Source organism: Piliocolobus tephrosceles, chromosome 6 (assembly GCF_002776525.5).
Source record: "Piliocolobus tephrosceles isolate RC106 chromosome 6, ASM277652v3, whole genome shotgun sequence".
NCBI classification, from domain to species: Eukaryota; Metazoa; Chordata; class Mammalia; order Primates; family Cercopithecidae; genus Piliocolobus; species Piliocolobus tephrosceles.
In genome coordinates this window covers 85263674-85269310 of record NC_045439.1, presented here as the reverse complement: position 1 = coordinate 85269310, position 5637 = coordinate 85263674, and the positions used below count along the sequence as shown (strand labels likewise).

Genomic DNA, 5637 nt, shown 5'->3' with positions numbered 1-5637 from the left:
TTTTTTTTTGAGACTGTTGCCCAGGCTCGAGTGCAGTGGCACGATCCTGGCTCACTGCAACCTCTGCCTCCCAGGTTCAAGCAATTCTCCTGCCTCAGCCTCCCGAATAGCTGGGACTACAGGCGCCCACCACCATGCCCGGCTAATTTTTTGTATTTTTAGTAGAGATGGGGTTTCACCGTGTTAGCCAGGATGGTCTTGATCTCCTGACCTCGTGATCTGCCCGCCTCAGCCTCCCAAAGTGTTGGGATTACAGGCGTGAGCCACCGCGCCCTGGCCGCCCCGGTTCACTTCTGTACTTCCTTACTAACCAGCACTACGACATGGGCAAATTACCTGAGTCTCAACTGTGTCATCTGTAGGGAATTATGCCAATTATACCCCTATCTCATAGAACCACTATATGAATTATTTTAAGATTAAGATACCATATGGATTATTTTAAGATTAAATGAGATAATCCATATAGTGTCTACCACATAAAAAAAATTAGTTCAAATGTCTCCTTTTGCCAGAAAGAATACCGCTCACATAGGAAACTTAAGTTACGGCCCTGGAAAATTATACTGTGAGGGCCACCTCACTTCTCACCCAAACAAAATGACAAAAATACATGAATTCCCTCTACAACATCTTGGAAATCAAGTCCTGGTCTTTAAACTGGAATACACATATCCCTAGGGGGTACATAAAGATATGCAAGCAAGGCAATCAATTTCCACACTACTCTCATAATCCTGATTTGTGTGATAACTAGATGATTAATTTCAAATTTTCAAGCATAAAATTTATTACTTTAGGATGGGTAGGAAAACTACAGCCCTAAGCCAGAGCTGGTCTGCTACCAATACTTGCGTATTATCTACGGCTGTTTTCTGTTTTGGGGGGGGGTTTTTTTTGAGATGTAGTCTTGCTATATCACCTAGGCTGGAGTGCAGTGGAGCGATCTCGGCTCACTGCAACCTCCACCTCCCAGGTTCAAGTGATTCTCCTGCCTCAGCCTCCCAAGTAGCTGGGACTACAGGTGCCTGCCACCACTCCCAGCTAACTTTTGTATTTTTAGTAGAGACTGGGTCTAGCCTCAGCCTCCCGAATAGCTGGGACTACAGGCACCCACCACCACACCTGGCTTTTCTTTTTTTTTTTTTTTTTTTTTTTTTAGCAAAGTCGCGCTGTCAACCAGACTGGAGTGCAGTGGCGCGATCTCAGCTCATTGCAAGCTCCACCTCCCGGGTGCACGCTATTCTCCTGCCTCATCCTCCCGAGTAGCTGGGACTACAGGCACCTGTCACCACACCTGGCTAATTTTTTTTGTATTTTTTTAGTAGAGACGGGGTTTCACCATGTTAGCCAGGATGGTCTCGATCTCCTGACCCCAAGATCCACCTGCCTTGGCCTCCCAAAGCACTGGGATTACAGGCGTGAGCCACTGCGCCCAGCCACATATTGTCTACGGCTGTTTTCTCACTACAGTGAGAGTTGAGCAGTAATCACAGAAACCACTTGGCTCATAAAGCCTTTCATCTGGCCTTTCGCAGCAAGTTGACTTTTGCTTTAAGATAAAATTCTGTGGGAAAAGTGGAATGGATACAAGTTCAAAAAGAAAAAGGAAAAATATGTAATGGACAAACTCCCAAAATGATAAAAATGACCAAAACTAACTCAACTAACTGTATTACGAAATTGAATTAGTAAAATCTTCCCAGAGAGAAAAACCCAGGCCCATAGGACTTCACTGGTAAATTCTATGAAACACGTAAGAAATAATACCAACCCTACACACTACACAAACTCTTTCAGAAAACAGAGGAGGAAGGAACACTTCTCAATTAATTTTATGAGGTCAAAATTACTCTGCTACTAAGGCCAAAGATGACATAAAAAAAAAGAAACCTCAGACCAAAATCCATCATGAACATAGTCACAAAAATTCTTAACTAAATGTTAGCAAATTGAATCCATCTACATGTAAAAAGTAGTAGATACATGACTAAGTGGAGTTCATTTCACAAATGCAAGATAGGCTTAAAGTCTGAAAATCAAGTAATGTAACAAGCTATGTTATATATTTCTTAGTCTGTTTCAAAAGTTTAGTTGTATGTTTTTAAAACATCAAATTGATATTGTATTTACGTAATTTAATATTTATTTTTAAGAAGTCAATATTTACTTGTCAGAAATTACATCCTAAACTATTTAAAATTAAATACTAACACTATTTAAATCTACGATGAAAAGTTTCAGGTGCCAACTTAGAAGTATATAAGATCTAACAGATTCCCCAGTCTTTTAGACATTCTCAAGAAGAAGTTTTAAGACCAATGACCCGGCCTATACCTGAAAGTCTGAAATGACAAGGAGAAAAACAATCACTCATGCTAAAGCAACACCACCATCTCTTCAGACTTTTGACTTCTGCCCATAAATTTACTCTTAGCACATCTAGATCCAAACCTAATATTCCAGGTACAAGCCTACCAGTGATGCAACCTTTCTCATTCTACATTTTGTATTTTCCTAATACAATATACTAATGCAGGTCACATCAGTTCTTCTCACAGCCTTCTTAACCACACCACTGACTGGTGATTAAAACATCAAATCTTTTTATTATAGGAACTCCTGTGAGGTTACATCTCCACCCTCCCCCAATAGGTATAGTTGATTTTTTATTTTTTGGACCCAAGCACAATTTCTCAACATTTATACAAGCTTCTTCCATTTCATTAAACAGCACTGAGTATATTGAAATCTTTTCCCATTCTGGCAATCATCAACCAAATGACTCTTTACTTCATAAAGGCACCAAATCCAATAAGCAAACCTTCCAGATAAGGTTTCAAATACATGCATTGTATAAAGTGATGAAACCCCAGTTCAGATCAGCAGAATTCCAGCTGCAAGTAGTGCTCCCAAATCAAACCTCCATACACAGATGCTCAAACTCATGACTCCACCTAATTCTACCACAATCTGGCAAATTCCTCCATCTCACCCACTTGGTTATCATAAGACTTAGTAAGACCAGGCGCAGTGGCTCACACCTGTAATCCCAGCACTTTGGGAGGCTGAGGTGGGTGGATCACGAGGTCAGGAGTTCGAGACCAGCCTGGCCAACATGGTGAATCCCCATCTCTACTAAAAATACAAAAATCAGCCAGGCGTGGTGGCGTATGCCTGTAATCCCAGGTACTTGGGAGGCTGAGGCAGAAGAATCGCTTGAACCTAGGAGGCAGAGGTTACAGTGAGCAGAGATTGCGCCACTGTACTCTGTCCAACCTGGGCAATGGAATGAGACTCCATCTCAAAAAAAAAAAAAAGACTTCATAAATGCCTTGCTAAAATTCTGACACACTATCATTATGGTCACTACTCTCCTTTGAGACACAATTTGGATGTCCTGTCCTGCTGTTCTGGCTTAATATAGGAGAACCCTAGTAAGCCCTTCTCTGGATAAGAAAAGAAAAATGATACATCTTCCATTTTGTATTAATTACAGAATCTCACAAATGGCAAGGATTTTAAGCATTTTCTAATGTTGTTTTTCTTAGAGACAGAGTCTTGCTATGTTGCTCAGGCTGGCCTTAAGCAATCCTCCCACCACTGCACTCGGCCCTAGTCTAATATTTTTCTTCTCTTTTCTTTTTTTGAGACAGAGTTTAGCTCTTGTTGCCCAGGCTGGAGTGCAATAGCACTATCTTGGCTCACTGCAACCTCTGCCTCCCGGGTCCAAGAGTTCTTCCTGCCTCAGCCTCCCAAGTAGCTGGGATTACAGGTACGCACCACCACACTCAGCTAAGTTTTATATTTTTAGTAGAGACAGGGTTTCACCATGTTGGCCAGACTGGTCTCCAACTCCTGACCTCAGGTGATCCACCCGCCTCAGTCTCCCAAAGTGCTGGGATTACTGGTGTGAGCCACAGTGCCCGCCCTTAACATTTTTCAAACTATACCTCACCACCCATTAGGGGTCAGACACAATTTAGCGTGTTGCAACCCATTTTTTTTTTTTTTAGAATGCATCTTCTGTAGAAAGGGTAAGTAAAGTTTTCATTGGTGGGTGGGGTTGTGTGTGTGTGTGTGTAGACACTGAGTGTGCAGGGGCACAATGAGTAATGTCATGATGTAAAATATATCTAACTGTAGGTCACAGGTCAAAAATTTTGAGACACTTTTCTAGCCCCATAATCCTATGCCAAGCAGGCTCTACCAAGAATTTGGTAATAAACAAAAAGTCATGTTTTTACAACCATTTTTACATCATACAGAGAAACCAGCTAAGAGGATTTTGTGCTCAGTACACCTAATCTGCCATTCATTAAAAAAAAAAAAAAGATTAGGATCCATCTGGGTGTCCAGTTGAAATACTAAACTGCTTGGAGACAGCCATTTCTGTTTTGGTGGGGTGAAAACCTGTATTTAAGACAGCAGACTGAAATCGGTTTGGTCTGTGGCTAGGGAAGAGAAGAAAAACCATTCTGGGTCGCGAGTTCCTCATCTGTAACCACAGGAGAAGACTGTTGGCTTGGTCAGTTGATTTTCAACTAATATCCCGATTGCAGAGTTAGGCGAAGCAATTGCTATTGGGAGATTAAATGAAAATCAATTGACCAAGCCAAGAAGGGCTATGCCTCCCACAAACCAAAACACTTTAACCATTCAACAAGTCAAGCATTGATAAATACAATCAATATCACACAAAGAGTACTGATAAGAACCATAGACTTGCACCAAAGGCAGAAATGAATCCAGGGATAACTTCCTGGGATTCAGAAGATGTGACCTGGTAAGTATAAATTTCTCAGGCATCCTCTTTTTCTACCCTCCAGTTCACCTCAAGCTATTAGTCAGGGATGTGGCACTGGCGTTCTTCTCTGCCACTGTATCTCATTATGCAAAGGGAAACTGAGGCACGAAGAAATGAGTGAGCCAATGAACTGCAGCAGCCACTAACAACGCTGGACTAAGGGCCCAAGCAGCTAATGCCTCACTCCTCACACAATCCCCATACTATTTAGAATCCTGCAGTCCTCAGCCTCCCACCTCAAACCAAACTCCTGGGGTCGCCCATAGTACCTGGCCCCCCTGCGAACCCGATGAAATCCCCAGCTCTTGCCTGCCTGCCTCTATAAAGGTCTATGAGGCCTGGAACTCCGAAGCCTAAAGCAAGCCCGGCATCCCCCTCCCACGAGCGTCCACAAACCAGCAGCCTCCTCCCTTCGCTCCCACCTCCGCCCCGACGGGCCTGGAGCTCCTCTGCACACCACACCAAGCCGACCACGCAACACCAGACGACCCACAGAAGAACTCTCTCCACGCCCACCCCCACAGCTTCGGCCGTCACCGCCGCCGCCGCCGCCGCCGCCGGAAGCGCCCCCACGACTCCACGCCACCGCCGTGAGGTCACTTCCGGCGCGACACCGTGGAATCCACGGCAAGCAACTGAGGGGCGTGGCACCCGGGAAATTTAAGCGGTTGGAAGAACGTCCTTTCGGCCTTACAGAATTGCGCTTGGGTAGCCATTTTGCTTTCCACGCTTACTTACGTCCTATGCCATCTTGGCTGAAATCGGGGCTCTACCCACGACTCCCCGGCCTCGATGCCCGGGCCCCGTGTTGCAGGCTCGATGCAAAGGGC

At 44.1% G+C, this 5637-nt stretch overlaps 1 protein-coding gene across 2 annotated transcripts in view; it reads right to left on the bottom strand.

Annotated features, from left to right (window-relative positions):
* The window catches only part of EDC3 (enhancer of mRNA decapping 3), a 59829-nt gene extending 54430 nt beyond the window's left edge, over positions 1-5399 (bottom strand). Inside the window, exon 1 of one of the 2 annotated variants that reach the window (XM_023196687.2) lies at positions 5230-5399. The gene's annotated coding sequence lies outside the window, so the exon portion shown is untranslated. The remainder of the gene's footprint in view (positions 1-5229) is intronic. The other variant, XM_023196688.2, reaches the window with a different exon arrangement.
* Between the last annotated feature and the right edge of the window lie 238 nt (positions 5400-5637).